Genomic DNA, 23955 nt, shown 5'->3' on the forward strand with positions numbered 1-23955 from the left:
TCCACGAACTGTCTTTACTTCCTCCCACCATAACGTAGCTTTCCCCTGTAATTGGAAGATGGCCAGACAAGCCTTTAGATTACAATCGTATTCATACAGCTGGAAATATTTGTTCATGTTGATGAGCCATGCTTTCGTCGCCTCTTCCTGTTCACCATCGAAGAGAGGAGGCTTAATTTTCTGGAACTCCTGTTGAAGTTCCAATTTCTGCCTTTTCTGTGTCTTATGATTTGACACATTATCAGACTCTTCTTCGTGATTTTCTTCACCACCTTTTGTTTCCATATTCTCAGTTCAAAACTCTTGCTCCCCTGTCATATTCTCGTGTTCTGGGCTAGGAGCTAATGGTCGATGATTCTGTCTATTTGATAGACTCTTTATAATTTTCTCCCGTTCCTGCATTAATCTTTTGTTGTCTACTCGCAATCGATCCATTTCATCATTTAATTCCTATATAATCACCATAATATTTGGATTGGTATTCCTTGGCTCATCTCCCAGCTGCACCAAAACTTCAGGGTTTCCCTCTTGAAATGATGTTGGTCCCGTTCCCATTACAGGACCATGTGGTAGATATCCAATTTTCCTCATGTTGTCTTCCCTCTTCTTCTTACGTGCATATCACAGAGTTTGTTATTAGTTTAATCCAGAGGTCTCAGTTTGGTAACCTGAGTCGCTCTGATACCATATGTCACACATCTACTAGCTAATAATATTCATAAAAAAAAAAACATATTTACTATCTACCATAATGCCCACATAGTTTAACTTGACAACTATGAAAAGTAACCTTGTAACCCTTCGTTAATAATTAATTCCAATATGCAATTGACTTTATACAAATTATATGTTCAATCATTTTTAATTCATATAACATAATTGACCTGGGTTGGTTCACGTCCTGAAAAGTTCGTTGTCAGAATGGTCCACATGTTATTACATAACTCCATTGGGTTTACAAAGCAACACTTGTCCTATCGAATTGCACTAGAATTATGAACCTTATACTATTTACATATTTGGCTATCAGTGCATGTCTAATCTTTTGATCTGTGATTTACTTATCCATCCTTGTGACCTCCATAACACATTAATGGCTTCGGTTTATTTAGCCTACGTGACTGTGCTTCCTTACTGGTGCTTTTATTGTGGTACTATTCCGAGTGTGGCTTGGGATTCTCTCCAGAATCAATGGCTTGGATACATCTCATGGATCAGACAGATATGATGAATCCTTAGGGTTCTAAGCCTTCGGTTAGGTGTATCTTCCTTCTCATTTCTCCCTTGTGTGTTGTGACTCCGACGTTTGCTGCAGAGCTTAATCTCCTTCTCTTTTACCTCTTGCGAGTTGTGACTCCTGCGTTTGCTTTAGAAGTTGATCTCCTCCTCTTTTCCTTCTAGCAGGTTGTGGCTTTGGCATTTGTTGCAGAGATTTCTTTCCTTAAACAGGTAATCACTTTTATTTTTAAATTAGAGAGATGGATTCATAGTTTTGTATTGATTTCTCTATCTGGTATATAGCATCTAATGGGTTTTTCTTTCCTCTATCAAGGTTTGGGTTCATGGTACTGCCTTCAGCTGTGGGAAGTTTCATCTGTCCAGCCTAACTGAGGTAAATGTTTTCTGAAAGGTGTTTCCTTCATTATGCTTAGTTTGATGGTTTTATTCTTTGGCTAAGTCTCTAATCCCCATCTTCCTATTGGAATGGCAGGGCTCTGTAGTGCCATGGAGAGGGCTAGATAGATACTTTGTTCAGATTTCATTCTGTGGCAACCTCCAGATATCTCGTATTACTTGGGTCCTCTACTCAGTAAAAGAAAATGTTTAGGGTTTCAACCCATTGTTTAACCTTGTATGAACTGCTTCAGATTTCCTTTTTTGAAATTCTCGACCATTAAGGGTTTGTAAATAAAAGGGTTTTAAGCAGCCTCTGGTCTTAAGTAGTTTTGGTATGAAGAGTTCACACCAGCCTGTAGTTAGGCAATTTGGTCTTGAAAGATTTTGTTGAGGGTTTTGGGTTTCTGAACCCTGGTCTCCTGCTCGACTCGATATTGTTATAAATATTATTGTTCAATGCATTCAATCTTGTTTATTTAATTTGGTTTACTTCTTCATTGATTCAAGAGGCAACGTTCTCACTGTTGTACCCCTACGTGGGTCAACTATATTTAACTTAAATGTTCTTGTATATGGATTCATACTATAAAAGACAGTTTCTATTTTGATCATGCATTTGCAATAGTTAGTTTCAGAGGACTCCTCGGAGTCCTCGGTCAAGAGTTCCTTCAGGTTCTTGAACGTTGTTTCATTTATTCTCCTATACACTTTATCGCTGGTTTATAACGATGCTAGATTATAACTTCAAATCATATAAGTTTAATTCCTTTATTAAAATTCTGATGTTATTTGTATTTGAGCTAAGAGAAAAGGGTACCTGAGTATCCCTCGGGCTTTGACAACTTCTAAACTCGGACTTGCCCTTTTTTCTTTTTGGTCTATACTTATTTGTATTATGAGATGATTTTGGAGTTTAATTCTACTGCCTTGGCCAATTCCTATCAGTATGCTAGCATTTCTTTATTACCAAGATCATATGTATGAAAATCTCTGTTAATGAGGTGTTTAATGTTTTAGATGATACCTCACTCATTTTTCCACTATTAATTAATATTGCCTTCAATCTTTTCAGTCTTTCTAGGAAAGGATTACAATATACTGACTAAAACCATACTAAATATTTGCTTACCTTTGCATGTAATAAATATAGAATCCTCTTACAATATCATAGAGAATTTATCTAGGCAATTTCCTAATTTGTATAACTGTTTAGTAAGCTAAAATCGTACAATACACAGGAATAAGACTTAACAATTTACACATAAGAATTATATATATATATATATAGATATATATCGTTACTCAACAATAAATGCCTAGTAATTAAACAGAAGATTTCTTCCACTTATCTGGACCATTGCTTCCCAGATTCTTTTCTATGTCATTCTACAACCAAAACTTGCCTCTGGTTTCTTTTCCTCCTAACCTTGAGACCATTACTCCAAGTAGTCCTCCCCTAAGTGTTCCTATGTTCAGGAACCTCTTCTACGAGAACTCACAGTCTCACTGCTACCTGGTCCAAACGAGACATAGCCACATAAAAACTATCTGACCTTTTTTCCTGATCTTAGATACCCATATCCTCTTGATCTTCTTGAATAAATCCTCAAGAAATCAGTGAGAAAATAGGTAACTGTTTCTCAAACTGATTAATAAGTAAAAGTCACATTTATGGATAATTGTTGCTTTATTTTCAAAATAATTAAATTTCAAAAAGAGTTTCTTATAATAAAAAAAATAAATAGTTTGTTTGATCTACAGTAAAATAAAATATTTACATGATGTGGGGATATCACAAAAATAAAATGAAGGCATTACACATTAAAAAAAAAATTATCATTATTATTAATATTTTTTTTTTTAAATAATATGTTGATGTGCAAAATATGTAAAATTAATAATAATAATAATAATAATAATAAAACTATTGATTTTAAATATATTGATTAATAATTTTATAAAATTATGTTTTTTTAGGAAAGCATTGCAGAGCATGAAAGATGATGCAATATTTTTTTTAATTAACAAAACTTTAATTTAATTAATAAATCATCCATCAAGATATTTCCATGGCTAGTTGAAAGGTGTATTAGACAAAGGCAAAGTAGATGGGGTTTCCGTCTCCACCATTAACACTTCAAATATATTGATCTAAACTAAAAACTTGACTTTGTTTTCACACGGAAGCTCCAATTCACTTTCTCATATTGCTTAAGTAATCATAGATATATGATTTAAATAACATAGAACAAATATTTAATTTATAAATGTATTTTTTCCCAAACTCAAAAGGAAAAGTTCTATTTACTATTTGCGACTAACAAATTAATAGGAAAATAAACATTAATACACAAATCTAACTGGAAAAGTCATGTTTTCCCTCTATATGTGACTGCCGCAAGAATGCATCGTTGGCAAGTCCCCAACAAGTTCCTTTCCCCAAACAGTACGGTGTACCTAGACCACCAGCCCACCCCGGTCTCAGTCATTCCTTGCCCTTGGAAGGGTGAGGAACGAACGCTCGTGGCTTGTATGCTAGCTCTACCCCCACCTATAATGACTAGGGATGTAGCTACTGGATGTGCACCTGTAGGATCTTTATCTGCCACTGAAGCTGGGTGAGATGATGGTTAGTAAGGGGCCGGATCTTTGATGGATGGATCAATAACTGTCTCTTGAACCGAAAGAGATGCCGCGTGGGGATCTATTATTGGCTTTGCGCCTAGATATGGATATGGATCAACAGGTTATTTGGACCTTTGAGTATTGATCTGGATTTGTTTATAGAGAAGAGTGATGAGTTACGAAGTACCACCTCATTAGTTTCTCCCCTACGCCTCAATCAATAAGTATCTCGCCTAATAGAAAAATATATCGTTTAGCTTTCCCCTTCTTCGCTCAAATAGGGTACATTGATTTTAACACACAAAGCCAACATCCACTTTACACGCCTAACAGTTCATCTCTAAATAAAATATTGAAGGTATTCAAGCTCTTTTCTTCCAGAATTTCATGTGACTCAAAAATCACAATCCTAAGAATTCAACCACTCATATTCCATACCCATGACATATAGATATCAAAATCGTTTGACTGGTCATTTACATTTGTTTCCCCAAAGACAAATCATTTCATTAATAATAGACAAATAAAGAAATTACAAAACATAGAGATACATAAACATATTACTCATTAATCAACTCGAATATACATTAACTCTCACCAGATATACAATGTGGACATGTGCAACTTAGGCCTCTTGATCTCTACCTCTTCTCCTCTATCTCTTTTTCCTTTGCTACAAACTACTCTTCTTCTCAAACACTCATTTATTTTCAAAAAAACTAACATGGAAAACCAAGAGTCATCGTTGCATCCCCATTCTATATTCTCACAATTCTAATTTGATGTGTGTATACCTCCGGTTTCATTTTCCACTTTGTTATCACCCCAAGAAACTCTCCTAGGTTGTATCTCGGAGATGCTTGGGAACATTTCAAACTCAACAAAATGTTGGAAATGGATGAATGGAAGGAATGATGCATATTCAAGCTAGATAACAACTTCTACTATGCTTAACCCTAGACATGGGTGAACAACCCCATACTACAAGGCTTTAGACCACCAATTACTCACAGTTTGAGGATTAGGTGAACATGGAGAATACTGATCACACCAGCAGATGCACAAGACCATGTGATAGCCGACTGCAACCAGTAAAGAGGTTTGCAAATCTATTTCCTAATGCATAGACAGGATGACAGCTCTCTGCCACTAAGATAGCAGAAACCTGCATAACACATTCAATGATACACACTAGATTCTAACACAGAGGTGGGATGACAGCCCCTCTAATACTAAACATCAAGAGCACATGAAAAATGCATAACTGGAATAGCCTAGAACATAGCAGAAATGGAAAGTAAGAAATTAACAGCAAAAGAAGCTTGTATTAGCTGAAAATGAAGACCAGACGCTGCAGGTATCACAATAGTTACAGCCTCCAGAAGTTGAACCTTACATCAAAACAACAACCATCAACCCAGATTACGTCTGTGTTCTGGGTATATATAGAGTTTGTTTACAAAGATATTCTATTGTTCTATACGTGGAGGGGTCATAATGGACTACCAACCACCTTAACTCTCTAGTGGAGTCTCTGCTACAATCTGCATGCTTTAATGACCAAAATTGGCCTTTTGAGATACTCTGTTGTCCTTCTCGAGCAGGTGGAGTGTTGACTGAATAAAGCTCCATGACTGATTAATGCTTTCAACTGCTCTTTCCTTCACGGCTCTCTTTCCTCAATAAACACAGTTGTTGTGTAGTAACTGCACCCGGTACTGGTAGTTGATCACAATTGTCCTTCGGGAGTACAGGACAGTCAAAGGAGGTGAAGACTGTGTTAGGTTCCCATTTTGTCTATTTTTGACTGTATATTTTGCCATTATATTACCCTCTTCAACCCTTAGTTGGAAGCCTTTGCTAGTATTTTGGCTTAATCACTCCAAAAGGTACAGAATAACTTTCCTCATTGCTATATGTTTAATTATTCAACACGTAACCATGCTATCTTTATAATTATTCCCTGAAGTTGATTAAAGTGTTGACTAATTGCTGAAACTGCCTAACTGGCAGGATCACATTTTGTCGTTGCTGAAATAGTGGAAACAGCGCAGATCGTGAAGCTGAAACAACAAGAACAACATGAACCTCAAGCTGAAACAGCACAAATAGCATGCACACTTTGAGGAACAGTTGAGATTTGCGTAACAAATCTGCATTGGCAAAGGAGTCTGATCGATTACTATATTGGTCGTAATGTGTTATATACCTAGGGGGAATAATATGGGGTACCATCTGTTAATATTGCTCAGAATCCCTATTATGACCTATTTTTGGAAATGGAACAACCATTCTACATCTGCCCATGTGATAGAAATCCTGATCCAGGCACTAGAATTTCAAATCTATGCTGCAACTCTCCCATCGTCCCCCAAAATTTCTGAAAAAAGAGCTGATTTTAAATCAGCGATATCTCCCTCATCCGGACTCCGATTCGACTGATTTGTTTTTTGAAATTGGGTAATGTTTCTCAAACAATCCAGATCTATAATTAGATTTTGCATATCTTCCACCAAGACATCTAGATTGGCACCGCAAACTCGCTGCCCTGAAAAATTGTCTGCAACCCCACTGATTTTAAATCAGCGATATCTCCTTCATCCGGACTCCGATTCGACCGATTTTTTTTTTGAAATAGGGTATTTTTTCACATAGAATCCAGATCTGCAATTAGAATTTACAAATCTTGCACCAAAACTTACAGATCTGATCTGCAAACTCGCCGTCCCCGAAACCTTGCAAAAAATATAAAAAAAATCTCCACGGTTTGTGCCCAAGAAAGTGCTCTGATACCACTTGTTGTAGATCTGATCCAAAGATATAAGAGAATAGAAATAAACCTAGAAATAATATGAAATGATTCTTTATTGATCAAACCCTTAAGATAGGGAAACACCATACATTCACTCCTTAAGGAAGGAGAACACTCCACAAGCCATATGTTTGTTCACACAATAATCCTTGACTATATCTCCACATGGAGTCTTTAGCCTCTATATAGGCCTCATACATACAATACCATGGGTCATTACTATGGTTCCCTCATACCATCAACTAATACCATGGGCCCATTACATTATTATTAACTACTTGTGGTCCCTTACATGACATGGGTTAACCACCTTATTTATTACTATGGCCCATCCCATTATTACATTATTACCTTGGGTACCTCCCTTGGTACCCCATATTATCCCCCCTAGGTATATAACATAATGATCGTGATCCTCATGACTGTAACAATATTTTGTTATCAAGAACTGACTTTCTTATTTTTGGTACAAAAGGGTTGAGTCAAAATGTATGAAAATCTTTGTAATAGATGTCTCCTCTATAAAGAGGAGACATCTACATTAGAGGAAGGGGGACAGAAAGGAGGGGAACAACTTGTAACACAGAACTGGTAGTGAAGGGATGAGACTGAATCTCTTTTTGTAATATGGTTTATTGGCAGATGAATACAATTTTGTTCTGAGTATTTTATTTTAATTCCTGTGTTCTGGGGAATCTTGTGAGAAGGACAAGGCCCACCTTCATCACAAGATTCACCCATCTTCTTTCTGTTGTATGATGTGTGTGTGATTTCTGTTTATATCACAGTTACTACTTCTAAAGATATTTACTTTTGTTGAAATTCTGTTTTCCTTTTTAACTGATTGATGGTGCATATGAGTGCCTCACCGGTGATTAAGATTTATAGTGTATTGGTGAACTGGACAACAGAGGCAGGTGCTGAAAGTCCTTACTCTGAGGATAGGGTCATGATCCTTTGTTGCAGGACAACCATCACTACCTTTTGCAGATTTGTTTCCTTTAAGTTACTTGTTCTTCATTTTCTGCAATAGGCTGTAACTACCGTAACTGCTGTAACACAGAGTAGGGATTTGATAGATAGTAGATTGTTTATACTACAGCTTTTAATACCATTGAGATTGAGTACATGCAGTACGTAGTCACCTTTGGAATAATCAGACTTTCCTGGGTTGATAATTAATGTGGCACTCGACTGTTTTATTATTAAAGAATTAAAGTGACCAACATTTTGGTGCCGTTGCCGGGGAAGGCGACTGAAGATTTTAAGGGTATTAACATTTTTCTTTAGAAATGCAGGATGCATGAGAGGATGCAAGAAGGTTAACCATTCAGGCAGCAAAGGCAAAGGAGGAGGAAGAAAAACTTTTATTGATGATATTATTTCAAAAGCGGAGACATCCCAGAGGTTAAGCTCCTGAAGGCCACAGACCCAACACTCTTCCCAGACAGATTATCAGACAGAGGAAGTAGTGGGACCAGAGAGGGTTATAGAACCATCAGAATACACTGAGGAACTGGTGGAAGAAGACGAACGACCAGTAGAAGAACCAATAGAGGAAGTTAAGGTGGAGGAACCAGTGCAGGACATTGAAATCCCAACAGAAAATTCCGAAGACCAGGCAAGCGCATCAGGAAAACAACCAATGGAGGATAACAATGAAGGACTTTTTGGTGGAGGTCACAGAATAGAGGGAAGGGAAGAAAATTCTCTCTCCACCCTGGAATTCTCCATTGGAGATCTCCCCAGAGGAGCAACTCCTATGAAGAATATCCCACTTTCAGCATTACCCAATTTCCATGGGTTATCCACAGAAGATCTTGATGAATTTCTTTTTGAATTTGATATACTATGTAGAAGCTATGACTATGTTAATTCTGCTCATAAATTAAAGTTGTTTCCAGCTACATTAAAAGGGAACGCATTAAGATGGTTCATGAGCTTGGGAGCTCATGTGATTACAACATGGGATGATATGAAGGAGAAATTTTTGGCTAAATACCAAGATTATTGTCGAACAAAAGAAAGGAAGGAGGAATTATTCAAGATGACTCAGAAGGAGGACGAAAGTCTGGAGGACTTCGTGGAAAGGCTACAATATAACTTACAGCAATCTGATCATCTTGATATGAGTAAGGATATTCTCAAGTCAATATTGCTAAAAGGGGTACGAGATGACTATTTAGATATGTTGAATATGCTTGTAAAAGGAGACATATCTAAGGAATCCTATGATGAGATTATCAATCTCTGTAAAAGATGTTCGAGAGGAGCAGCAAGTAGACCAAAGAGCAAAGACAGTACATACTCAAGAGTCTAGAAATCAGCAAGTGGAGGAGCAACACGGGCCAAAATAGGTAACTTGCTTGAAGAATTTAAAATTGAAATGTTAAGCTCTTTTGCTTCACAAATTGATACCTTGCAGGTTAAAAAGAAGCAGGCAGAAGCAGAAGCTGCTCTGGCTATTTTCTTCTCTAAATGCAGGGAAAAACACCCACTAAGTGAATGCCCCCTGGACAAGGTACCAATCTGCACTATCTATGAAAAGGACCATGAGACTCAACAATGCCATTCTTTGCCAGGAATAAAAGCAGCACTATAGCCAACTGAAGAAGAAGTTGAAGTAGTGTACCTCCTCACACAGAGAAGACAATGGCAACCACGAGGACAAGGTATGAATTCTGACATGTCATTTAATCGTTGGAATAATCATCCTCCTTTTCAAACAAATTACCCGCCCTTCAACCAAATGCAGTACCCACACCTTAATCAAATGAATTTCCCACCCATGCAGCAACCAAACCCTCCTTTTGTTGATCCTACGATGTGGAATCCCTGGGCTCTACAACAAACCTATTATAATCAATGGAACCCGAATTGGACAGCTCCACAGATCCCATTTCCAAACCAATTACCTCAGTATCAGCAATCTCTCTCCTTACCATCAAATGCCCCACCAAATAATCAAACAATGAGACCTCAGCTACCTGTACAACCTAACCCCAACCCGAATAATAATAAAGCTCTGCAAGTAATTGATGTTCAAAACCAACTGGTTTCCCCTATGCAATGTAATGACATTCATTTACGCTCTGGAAGAATAGTTGAACCCATTATTTATGACATTACTTCCGATTCTGATAAAGAAGAAATCGGAAAAGAAAAGTCATCTAATGTTGAAACAGTTGGATCATCTTCTAATAACAATGCTGAAACAGTGGAAACATCCTCTAAAAATACTGTTGAAGCAGCAAAGCCACCATTCCCTGAACGTTTGGCTCTTACCAAAACACTTGAGCCACCTGCTTTTAATCTATTAGGAGAGCCGCAGAATTTATATGTTAAAATTCCACTCTTACAAGCACTGAGAGATGTACCTATTTATGCTAGAACTGTTAGAGATATTTGTATTAAGAAACCTGGAAGAAAAGCTAAGGAACCCCTCACAGTTCATGTGATGGGTGATCTAGCTGCTCTAATGTCAGAAAAAAATCCCCCCTATGAAATATGGTGACCCTGGTCACCCTAAAGTCACAGTTCAGGTTGGTAAAACCTTTGTTTCTAGTGTTCTAGTAGATCTGGGTGCTGCAATAAACATCATGACACTTGAAACAACACAGTTACTGCAGTTAAAAATTTTTATTAGGGAAACCCCAACCATTCTAGAGCTGGCTGACCGCTCCACAATTAAACCTGAAGGAGTCATTGAAGACCTGATAATTTTAGTCGAATCTTGGAACTACCCAACTGATTTTGTGGTGTTACAGACCAAAAATAAGTTGGGGGGTCATCCATTGATTTTAGGGAGACCTTGGCTGGCTACAGCAGATGCCTTCATTAGCTGTAGGTCAAGTTCAATGACAATTTCTAATGGATGTGAAACCAAACATCTTACTCTGTACCCTCATGCCACACCTATGATTAACAATGATAACTTTGTGTGGTTAGATTATGAGGATGATGAGACTCAACCCATCTTAACTGTCCGACAAGCCCTAACTTTTAAAGATTCAACCGAAGATGAATTAATTAGTAGCTTTATTTCTGAACCTTCTTCGGTTAACTCCGAAATACATGATCACTTGACTACAATCTTGGAATATGAATCACAGCAAAATCTTAGAACTGAAGACTTATCTCAGACATCAGCTGACACCCCCTCCAAAAGTATAGCAGTCGAAATTGAGCCTGGCAAAACATTAAATATAAACCCTAACCTAACAGCTGTTGAAACACAACAGTTAATGAAGTTACTCCATGAGAACAAACAAGAATTTGCATGGGATTACATAGATATGAAGGGAATTTCTTCTGAATTATGTACTCACCGTATTTATATTAAAGAAGGATCCCGCCCAATCTGCCAACCCCAATGACGAATGAATCCCAATTTAAGGGAAATTGTGAAGGAAGAACTTCAAAAACTATTGAATGCAGGATTTATATATCCTATATCTGATAGTGAATGGGTTTCACCAATAGTAATAGTACCTAAGAAAAATGGGAAATGGAGAGTGTGTGTGGATTATAGAACTCTGAATAAGGCTACTCAGAAAGATCATTTTCCCTTACCATTTATTGATCAGGTACTAGATAATTTGGCAGGTAAGAGATTCTTTTCCTTTTTGGATGGATTTAGTGGATATAATCAGATCAAGATTGCACCCCAAGATCAGGACAAGACCACTTTTACTAGTCCATGGGGGACTTTTGCCTATAGAGTTCTTCCATTTGGACTATGTAATGCCCCAGCAACATTTCAAAGAGCGGTGATAGGAATTTTTTCTGATATGCTTAATGATTCCTTAGAAATATTTATGGATGACTTTACTCCTTATGGTGTGACTTTTGAAGATGCTTTACAAAGCCTTGAAAAAGCACTTAAATGGTGTATAGAAGCACATCTTGCCTTAAGTACTAAAAAATGTCATATGATGATGAATCAAGGTATTGTTTTGGGACACTTCATTTCATTCCTAGGAATTCAAGTTGATCCAGCTAAAGTACAAGTAATTCAGACTCTGCCTATCCCTAAAACACAAACTGATGTAAGAAGTTTTTTAGGACATGCTGGATATTATAGAAGATTTATCAAGGATTTTTCTAAAATAGCTTCTCCTTTGTTTGTGTTACTTATGAAAAATGTTGAATTTAAGTGGACTGATGGTTGTCAAAAAGCATTCAATGAACTTAAACATCAATTGTCTACAACTCCCATTTTAAGAGGACCTGACTGGGCACTCCCCTTTCATATATCCTCTGATGCTTCAGATACTGCAATCGGAGCTGTCTTGGGTCAAGAAGAAAACAATCTTCCCTATGCTATCTACTTTATTAGTAAAAATATGACTCCTGCTGAACTTAATTATACAGTCACCGAGAAAGAATTCTTAGCAGTTATTTATGCTATTAATAAGTTTCGACATTATATTACTGGTTACACTACTTTTGTGCATACTGATCACTCGGCCATTAAATATTTAATGAACAAATCAGTTACAAATGCTCGAGTTACCAGATGGTTATTATTATTACAAGAATTTGATATCACAATTGTAGATCGACTAGGTAAAGAAAATGTAGTTGCTGATTTTCTTTCTCGGTTAAAAACTGATGAAAATATTCCAGTGGATGATTCTTTTCCTGATGAATATTTATTTGCAGTATCTGCTCACTCACCTTGGTATGCAGACATTGCCAATTACTTAGTTGCAGGGAAACTACCATCACACCTATCGCACAGAGAGAAAAGAAAGATCGTTCAACAAAGTGCTAGGTACAGCTGGATAAGTGGGTGTCTCTTTCACACAGGATTCGATCAGGAAATTTGAAGATGCATCAAAGAAGATGAAGTTTATGATATATTGAAGGCTTGCCACGATAACCCTTGTGGAGGGAATTTTGCGGAAAAAAGAACAACACACAAAGTTCTCAGAATGGGTTACTATTGACCGTCACTTTTCAAGGACACAAAGAAATATGTTAGGGCCTACGATAGCTGTCAGAGAATGGACCAGCCTAATCACAGGGATGAAATGCCACTTAACCCCCAGGTAATACTTGAACCTTTTGAAAGATGGGCACTAGATTTTATAGGTCACATCAATCCTCCATCCAATCAAAGAGTTTATATACTGGTTTGCACAAATTATATGACTAAGTGGGTAGAAGCTAAGGCACTCATCAAAGTTAATGAATAATCCATGTTAACTTTTCTATTTGAAGAAATCTTTTTTAGGTTTGGTTTGCCTAGAGAGCTAGTCACAGATGGAGGACCTCCTTTTAATTCTCATGGCTTCAAAGATACACTCCAGAAATATCACATTAAGCATAAAATGACTACACCTTATCACCCCTAGGAAAATGGGCAAGTGGAAAGTACAAATAAAGTCATAGAAGCCATTTTAACAAAGACAGTCAAGGAGAATAGAAGGGACTGGTTTCAAAGGTTTCCTGAAGCATTATGGGCTTACAGAACTACTTGGAGGAACACTATGGGTTTTTCACCTTATGAATTAGTCTATGGTAAAAGTACTGTTTTTCCTGTGGAATTTGAAGTCAAAAACTTAAGGACTGCTTTAGCTGTTAATGTTGATTTAACTGATGCACAAATAGCTAGGTTGCAGCAGCTTCAGGAATTGGATGAAAAGAGGTTGGATGCCATCCATCAAACAACTATGATACAACAGCAAAGAACCAGGTGGCATGACAAAACTATTAAGCACAAGCAGTTCCAAAAAGGTAATTGATCCTTACTGTATGACTCTTGTTTTGAAAATTTTCAGGGGAAATTAAGAACAAGGTGGCTAGGACCTTATGAAGTAGATGTTGTTTTTCCAAATGGAACAGTCAGACTCTTAACGATTGATGATAGTAGAACACCATTACTAGTGAATGGGTATCGACTCCGTTTATATCAATGGCCTGTTTCTAAAGAGTATTTCAAAGCTACTTGCATGACAGACATACACTATACCTTTTTGGGGGAACCAATGATCCCTCAATGCACTTAATTTCCCGTTTATATATTTATTTTTAGATTAGATTTCTTAACTAATAATCCCTGTCAAGGGTTGCCATGTTACAATTAATTATTTTGCAGATCTTAGCTTTGGATGGTGGCTGAAAAAGAAAGATTCCAATATAGGAAGAATTAATCTGCAGATTGGAAAAGCATTGCCATGTCATTCCAGATCATAATCCATTTCCCGTTGCTGATACACCATTTCCCGTTGCTGATACACCATTTCCCGTTGCTGATACATCATTTCCCGTTGCTGATACACCATTTCCCATTGCTGATACATCATTTCCCATTGCTGATACACGATTTCCCGTTGCTGATACATCATTTCCCGTTGCTGATACACCATTTCCCGTTGCTGATACACCATTTCCTGTTGCTAATACACCATTTCCCGTTGCTGATACACCACTTTCCAGTGTCGAAACACCAAATCCCACTGCTTAAACACCAATCTTTTCTATTTTCCTAAATATCCCCATTTTTTTCCCGAGAATGAACTATTACTTCAATAGAAACATATCATTCTTTATTCAAAGAAATCAGCCATTTATCATGTTAATAATACCCCTTCACTACTACCTCTTGTGAATAATAAAAACCTCGCGGATAAAAACCCTCACACCTTACAAACCCTTTTTTTTATAATGATCATTGACCTATTAAAGACGAGATAACACTTTTCGGCGCAACAACCAAAGGTAATTGTAAAGGTATGCATGTTATGTGTGAATATTAAATTGTAGTTAATGAGGAGATAGTTGACATGACCGCTAAAAGCGTCGTACTGCCAACCATATCATTCAGCCGCAGTTGGGGGGGATTACTGAAATATCGTAATCATTACAGGACACGCCCATCACCGCCATCCCTATTCCTCCCGGTTGTGTCTAATCCACCTCGTTTATGCCTTACCACGTCATAATTTCATTTTGCAATGTTTTGCTCTGTTTCGACCTCGGCAACTCGGCTCTGCACTTTGTATTCTGCTTAAAACAGTAACCATGGGAGGAGATGTTGTTAGACATGAACTGGGCTCGACGGCATTACTGGAACTTTACCCAGACGCATACCAAATCTTCCTACAAGCAGGATGGGTGGACTATTTCAGAAGACTTCCGGAATTTGATTTGCAGCAAGTCCTCGAATTTGCATGCAATTTGAGGGAGGGGTATTCTACTGTCCAAGGGGTGAGAATCCTAGTAACAGAAGAAGACATAGCACAAGTTTTGGGGCTTCCAACCAACGGCATTCGTTGGTTCAGCAGGAAGCATCTTATCCTCAATGCACATCAAGATTTCCTGCTACCTAGGGAGCAGGTGGAAGCCAAAGGCAGGGGTGTTGCACTTCGGTCATTACCACCGCCTTGGCCAAAAGTTGCAGAATTCGTCAAGCACTACTTCACTTGCGAGGGCCACTACCAGGTAGTCTACCAACATGACTTTGTCTTATTAAATCATTTGCGGCATGGTCGTCTAGTAAATATGCCTTATTATCTCCTTGGATGTCTGAAAAATATGGCACACTACATTGTGAACGCTAGGCACCAACTCCTCTGCCTCACACACCATTGTTTGGTCCAACTCTTGATAAATAGAGGCCTCACCTTGCATAACCCACCTCCCCTCATTAACCCTCCTCAGTAAGCTGAGGAAAATTCCTAGCAAAATGAAGAAAATTCCTAGCAAGATGCTGAAACTCAGCAACCAATAGCAGGAACACCCCAATTAAGCACTGAAAATCTGCTGCAGTCCTCACCCCATGATGAAGCCGAACCGTCCACTCCCATAGTTCATATCCCTACCGATGATTCAGACGAGGATACCCTCATCACTTTCCTTAAAAGGAAAAAGCAACAGAAAACTGCAACCCCGTTAAAAAGAAGAACCAGGGCCTCAGTAAAGGCAGCTACTATTTCTGATGATTCCCTGAGTAAAAGTCCTCGCAAGAGGAAAACTACTGTCTCTCCTGGTTCCCTACCTCGGCAACGAACAAGGTTGTTTGCAGCAACCGAGGCCGTTCCTCCTATCATTTTAAATCCCCGTATTCCCCATAGCCCTGAACCTTCACCTCCTTCACCCTCAGATGTCGAAATTCAAAGTGTTCACGATTTTGTAACATCATTTTTCTCAACAGAGGCAGCTGCTCCACAAGAACCAACTGCCGACAAATTCAAACTAGACATCCAAGCTGATATAGGACATGTGGCTGTTACACAAGAACCAGCCACTGACCCAATAGGTGCCACACAAGAACCACCTATTGGGAGCAAAAAGAAGACGACCTGCATGTGGCTGCTACACAAAAACCAGCCACTGACCCAATAGGTGCCACACAAGAACCACCTATTGGGGAGCAAGAAGAAGATGCCCTAGGTGAAACTGATACACAAACTGACCCAATAGGTGAAACACAAGAACCACTTGTTGGGGACGCACATGATGAAGTTAATGTTGAACAACAATTCTCTTCTCCTTTGGAATCTGTAACTGTAGAAGCCCCGGTTACTCTAGCCTCCCTACAAGAAGAAAATGAGTTCTTAAAATCAGAAATTAAGGCCTATCAAAAAGAGTTAGAAATGGTTAGGGAAGCCTATAAAGAAGAAATCAATCTGTACATGTTAGCTCAAGTAGAATCTCAAGCAGAAAAGAGTGTAGAGAAAGCGCAATACAGTGAATACATGTTCAGTGAATGTGGGGATATCTATACTCAGGCAGGATATAAAATAATTGCAGTCCCATTGACTGGAGCCAGCCCTGTTATATTTAAAAAGGAACACCCTACTGTTACACAAGAACCAGCAGGGTCTTCAAGGATATCAGAAGAAGAAATAGAACCACCCCAGCCTACCCAAGTTATTGATGAGCAGAAATCAGAAGAAGAAATAGAACCACCCCGGCCTACCCAAGTCATTGATGAGCAGAAATCAGAAGAAGAAATAGAACCACCCCGGCCTACCCAAGTTATTGATGAGCAGAAACCAGAATCAAAATCTTTTACAACTATGCATATACAAATTGAACCTCCCTGTGTTAGCGATGCTCATGCACAGACTTCTACTTTTCAAGAATTAAGCAACACATGGAAGGCAGAATACGAGCTCTCCCAAGGAAAGGCATTTCAACAGCAGAAGTCATTATGGTTTAACTATGCCTATAGGAATTAGGAAGAAATGGAACAGTCTCGTGCACAGCACAAAGAAAATAAGCAATTAAAAGCCAGACTATCCCTTATCTTCGATTTGGTCCAGCGCTTACTGGCTACAAGAAAGCCTTCTTTTAATTATTCTGTATTCTTGAGAGAACGCTTAGTGTTACACAGTAATTTGTCACTGTCTCCCTGTCAGTCACCCTACTGTGTCAGGAGTTCACAATAATCAAGTTCATGCCCTCTGAACTGGCCAAAAACCCTCTTTTTCCAAAGTTTTCATCATCAGCGCGACTGTTATTAAAATATCCACATTGACTGGTGCTTCATAACAGACCGCATGCGCTGCCAGCGCGGAAGCACACGAATTTTCCGCGTTGGTCGAATTTCACGCCCAGTGCAGCCTCTGTTTGTATTTAGTCGCGCTAACTTGGCCCTGTCTATTGTTACTTTGCGATGTCAGTGCGCCAGACCAGTCTTGCACCCGCGCTGATCCAGTTTGGGCGAATTTGTTCCAACAGCCAGCCTTCCAGATAACTACAGGCTTGGTTGTTGGCCTTGTGAGTATCGCCTCCCTTCTATGGCATGTCTGTTCGACCTTTGAAACCACTTCCCTTGAAGATAAGCTCATCCTTCCACCATTCAAGGAGGCTCCCTCTCCTATTTAAACCTCTACCATTGCCATGAGCAGCTAGTTTTTAGTTTGGATTGTGTGGAGTTTATAGTGCTCAGATTGCTGCTACTATAGGTAGTTGGTGTGATAAGTGTGGAATTGCTAGATAGCTTAGGGAAGGTTGTGTTGTGTTACTTGTGTGAGAGAGAGAGAGCTCTTGTCTTGGGAGATCTACCTCTAAGGGTGAATGCTTAAGAGACTTGCTGACTGGACCCTCTTGAGAAGGATATCGACGTCAGAACATTTGGTTGTACTCTTCTCTGTTATTGATTAATAATAGATGACTACTATTATGGTTCCATTCTCATTTGTCTTTGTAATGGTTAATGTGAATTACATCCTTTCTGACTGATGTATAGTTGCTTTTATTAGATTTCACGCTTGTGTTTTTCTTTCTCTTCGTGTGTGCAGGTATCTGTTCACGGAGATCGCGGAGGATCGTGACCGGCCAGAGCGAAGGAGCGGGAGCGGCATCTCTTCATCAAACAATAGCGTTGGAATCCAAGTAGGTGTTCTTTGCCTACCTTTTAATTGCAATTAGGAACTTGCATAGTAGCATTGACTGATTGTTGCTAGACCCATTCTGGGCTAGTAGGGATCGCCTCTATCCGTAGAGGGGATTTACCTCTCCAACAATTTGGCGACTCCGCTGGGGAGCTGGCCTCTGTCCCTTTTCATTCATTTTTGCTTTGAGCTTGCTTGATTGCTCTCTCTTTGAAGATTAGGGGTTAGTCTTTTACTTTTGGATTTCCTGGGTCAATCTGGGAAGTGCTTGAATTGTTTGAAAAACCTTTGCCTTGGTTTGGGAGCTTTTTGTTTGATTCTGCTTGTTTTTTAGCCTCAGCGCGTTTTTAATTGAAACAGTCGCGCTGACATCGCTTGCCTGTTTCTTGAGTTTCGCGGTCATCGCGCTTTCTCATTGAACAGTCGCGACGGTTCTGAAATCGAACCAGCGCGGATAACCTGTGTCCTTCTGCGCTGACAGCGCATTGTTGCTACGTGTAGACTCTTGTCAGCGCATTGTTGCTGAGTTCTACCCGCGCTGATCCTGTAGAGTTCATTTTGATTCAAATTTGCCTCCTGAGCCTGTTGGGTTGACTGTCCCTTACTCTTTCCACTTGGTTTATGGCTTGTTTTTCATTGTTTGAACTGTGAGACACTCGCTTGCGAAGTCTTGTCAGACGGATTTTGTTTTGTGCCCGGTGACCTAGTCTTGTCATCCCGTTTTCGCTGGATTGATTTCGTTTTATCACTTGTTCACGAAGATCCGTTGCTACTGGCCTTTGCTTTTGCGAAAACCTTCCTCTTTTGCTTTCTTTGCTTGGTTGTTTAGGTGATTTTCCTCGAACCAGTCCTTCGGTTGTTTCGACTACTCCTCGCCACCCAGACATAGATCACAATTGCTTGGGTTCAACCAGCTCTTTTCACGCTTGTTGTGTTTTCATTGAGTGATTTTATTTCCTTTACTCGGTGTTGCTGTCTCTCAAAATTCATTGTAAGTGCATTGTGCCATTGAAAAGGAAATCGAACTAATATCTTTTGCATTCAATAGTTAATGAAAGGAAGAGCATTTAGTTGATTTGCATTCTCAAAAGAAAAGTCTCATTTCTTTGCCATTAACTGCATTAGATCATTTGATTGTTTGAGTTCATTTTGTTTGATTGAAAGCTCTTAACCTTCTCATAGTTAGAATTCATCGAACGAAATGGTGTTCTTTGGCATATAGCTTACATCTAGGTAATTGTGAGAGATCATACGATAAGGCCTGAAATTGAAACTTAAATTCAAGATCAACCATAAAATAAACTGAATAAACCTAAAAACACATTGGAACTTAACGCAAACATCTAAAGGTCTAGGTTAGAGACGTGTTTCAGCGTCTTTAAACATAGTCACTATTGTTTCACATTACGGTTGGGTGATTCCTCCTTCTGTGACTCGATAGTGGTCTAACACGGACTGTGCTCCCACGTACCGTCGCGTATATAGGAAGACCCCACTAGGCTTTTATCCTTGATCCATAGGAAGCCGAGTCTGCCGCCTTGTGAACCGTAACGCACCGAACACAGCATTCGGGAAGATTGACTACAGTACGGAAAGTCCTTGGTTCTCATACGATTGCCAAGGTGTATAAGCAGTTTTACGGATTGCTTGGTAAACCCTTTACCTAGAGTCTCCAGAGCAGTCACTTTTGATCCTTTTCGGACTCCCTAAAAGAAAAGGTGCCTATGAGCGTCTTGTCACTTCGTGCTCATTAAACATTCGAAGGAGACTGGAGTCATCTTTTCGTCCTTTTCTCGACTCTTGAAACATGAAAAGGTCAAGTTTGGTTCCTGTGTCTTAAAAATTTATTCGGCCACGATAACATTACCTGGTTAGATCTTGTGTGCGTTAGCTTGAGTAGGGTCTTTATCGTTAGTTTCCTTTAGGTTTTCTAAGGGGTCTTGTCATCCTGGCTGACCCGTCGACTCCCGGTCCAAGTGATCAAGGTTCTCCATCTTCTATTGCTCCTGAGGTACCTGTTGTAAGCGATACTCTTCCTGTTATCCCGAGTATCCAGCCTATCAACGTACGTGCCCCGGGCGACGAGGATTACGAAGAAGATTGGAATCCTATCTGGGAGCCTGACAAAGACGATACCCCTCGTACTCCTCCCGGTATGTCGTCTCCGATGTCCACTTCCCACATGGATGAGACATCTCCCAGCACAGGTGAGACACCCGTGGTGTCAAATATTGAAACTCCCATCCCAGCTACTTCTCAACTCCCTCCACGATATCAGTCGATGAGGGAGAGAATAGCTGCCAGAACTACTTCTACGACTATATGGGATCCTAGTCTTATTGCCACCATGGGGCCCTTTGTTTCACGACCTCTTAATACGCATGTTACCTCAGTTCCTACCAATCCAACCGTTTGTGTAGCACACTCGACTCCGGTCGTTAGTGTCGTGTCAGCGTCTTCGTCTACGAACGATGGTGCTGGTCCTTCTCACAGTCAGGGCCAGCCGGAAGTTTCATCTGGAGTCATTGATCCTGCACAGAGTGCTCAACCCTCTTCTGGTGCTATTCCAGGAGGGGGGCCCTATGATAGTCAGGGGCAGCCCATTGTGGATCCGAATTACCAAGGTCCCCTCTTTTATTATGACTCTACTGGTCAGTACCTTCAGTTCGCTCAATCCGCGCCTCTTCCACATTTCGTTGAAGTTTCGGTACCGTTGTCCATCTCTTATGACGCCAGCACTCATACTTTTCGAGGGCGCCAGGTAATCCCTGGGTAGCCTCAAGGACCGCCAAATCAAGGCCAGCCGCCTTATGTGCAAACCCCTCAGGGGCAACCACTTTATGGCCCGCCTTACCCAGGACAATCTGGGGGCCCACAAGGACAACCCTACCTGGGACAACCTTTGGCCGTTGGTGGTCCGTCGTTTTCTTATCAGAATCAACCTTCTGGTTACCCAGGGCAACCTGGTACCCAGCAAGGTTACCCAACTGGACAACCAGGGCAGCCTTATATCCAACAAGGCCAACCTGGTCTCCAGCAGGGTTACCCATCTGGACAAACTGGGCAAGTTTACACTCCTCAAGGTCAACCAGCAGTCCAGCAGGGGTATCCTCTTGGGCAAGGGGGGCAACCCTACATACAGAAGGGCCAACCTACTGCCCAGTCTGGTCATCTTTCTGGGCAAGGAGGGCAACCCTACGTACAGCAGGGCCAACCCACTGCTCAATCCATGCATCCTCCTGGGCAAGGGGGGCAGCCTTCTATACAGTAAGGCCAACCCACTGCTCAGCCTGTGCACCCCGGGGGGTAGACGGGCCAACCTTCTATACAACAAGGTCAACCCGATGTCTGCCCTAATCATCCATCTGGGTAGGCTAGCCAACCTCAGGGTCAACCAACCGTCCAGCCGGCTCAGCCATCTGTTCCGCAAGGACAACCCTTGGTGGTTCACGGACAACCTGGCACCCAGCAAATTCATCCTTCTGGGCAGGCAGGTCCATCCCAAACCCAACCAAGTCAACCTTTGGGCTAGATGATCCAAGCCCAACCGGTTCAAGGACATTATTCTGGGCCCCAAACTCAAATGGGTTATCAAATGCAAGGTGGGCCACAGCCCCAACCTTCTTACCAAACGCAACCTCCTTATTAGGCTCAGTATGGCGCCCAGAAAATGTATGGCTACCAGCAACCCTAGGGGCAAACTCAGTTTACTCCTTATCAAAATTATCAACAGTCGCAGGTCACTCCTTACCAAAATTATCAGTATGTTGCACCTGCAGGGCAAGTTGCTAATACATGGGGAGCTGGGGGGCAGAGTCAGGGACAACTGTCCGCATATGGCCAGAATCCGTATGGACAGAACTCCTATGGGCAAGGTCCCTATGCACTAGGTCCTTTTGGGCCAGGTCCATCTGGACAAAGCCCGTGGGGGCAACCACCACCTGGTTGGAACCCTAATACTGCCTCGAATCCGCAGCCACAGATGTCCTTTAACCCTCAGTTGCCGTTCTTAGCGACGTTGGAACTTCCTGATGTGTCCAAGTTGACAAATGATCCTATTTTGCATAATCCGTATTGGCCACCAGTTCCAACTAAAATACCAGGTGATTGTCCAAAATTTGATGGCAAAGCTGGTGAAGATCCTCAGGCCCATGTTATGACCTATCACCTTTGGTGTTCATCGAACTCATGGCTTGATGACTCTATCCGGCTCTGCCTCTTTCAGAGAACTCTCACTGGTTTAGCCGCTAAGTGGTATATTGAGCTGAATCGTGGCATGTTTCAAGATTTCAACTTGTTGGCTATGGCCTTCTTGACTCATTTTCAGTTACCCATTCGGTACGAGACTGGGACACATCTCCTCACGTCTCTCAAACAGGATACGGCTACGCACATCTCTGATCATATACATGAATGGAGAAGGCGTCATCGCTTGATCAAATTTTGGATTCCTGATCAACTCCTGACCGATTGGTTCACGACTTCCTTTGTCCCTAAAATTGCAAAAGACATCGCAATGGGAGCGTGTGTAACTGAAGAGCAAGCGATCGCGCGAGCTCAGTACCTCGACTTAGCGTACTCTCAGTCGGGTACTTTACATGAGTATTTGCCAGATGCCCCGAGGCCTGGACAGTCCAAGGCTCCGCCGAAACCATCTGTTGATGGAGTCATTGGCTCTGTAAACTCGTCATCGAAGAAATCGGCCGCAAACCCTGGGAAGCAGAAACAGAACGCTCCTAACAAAAATGCTTCTCAGGGCCAATCAAATTCTGGGAGTACCTCTGAGGTAAACATCGTTCAGTCCACCGCGGTGGATAAATCCTCAAAAGGGAAAAAGAAAGGGAAAGCTAAAGATAAATCTGGACAGCCCAAGCAGGATCCCCCTAAGCCTCTCTCCGAGGAAGGAGCTAAGCGAAAACCTAAATATCCTTGTCTCATCTGCGATGAGGATCACTACACTAAGGACTGCCCGAGGCGGTCCGAAGTTAGTCGACATTTGAAAGGTGCTCCTGGGCCTCCTGCCGTGCTTAAAGAGCCTTTCCCTTCCCAGCAGACTCAGATGGTGGCAGATCCGTCTCAATCCTCTTCCTCGTTCGGTTCTCAAGTGTTCATGGCTGGAACGATTCCCATCTATGTTTCAACTCGAGTGAAAGATTATCCATCTCAAGCCGGGAAAGAGCCGGAGGTTCCCTCCAGCGCTCCTTCGTCCAGTTCTGGTCCCCTTCACATCGAACGGCCTAGCACTGAGACGATCCCCCGACCCCCTCCGAAAGGTGTACTCAGGAAGTCATCTTATAACCCTAATGCTCGTGCTACCCAACATTATAGCATTGTTGAGGACTTAGCTCAGGCTCCGTCTGCTATGTCCGCGTTAGAAGTCCTCCAGAGCTGCCCCTCCCAGAGGAAGTCCTTGCTATCAGCTATTGGTGGGATCAACCCGGCAGATTCGGATTTGATTTCTTTTGATCTCGAGGGTTTTACACAGAGACTACCTCACCAAGTGGCCTTCCTTATACAGGTCATCATCAATGGCAAAACGATCCATCGTACAGT

Source organism: Pinus tabuliformis, chromosome 9 (assembly GCF_031772625.1).
Source record: "Pinus tabuliformis cultivar Carrire ecotype Pingquan chromosome 9, CPIR1, whole genome shotgun sequence".
Lineage (NCBI taxonomy): Eukaryota > Viridiplantae > Streptophyta > Pinopsida > Pinales > Pinaceae > Pinus > Pinus tabuliformis.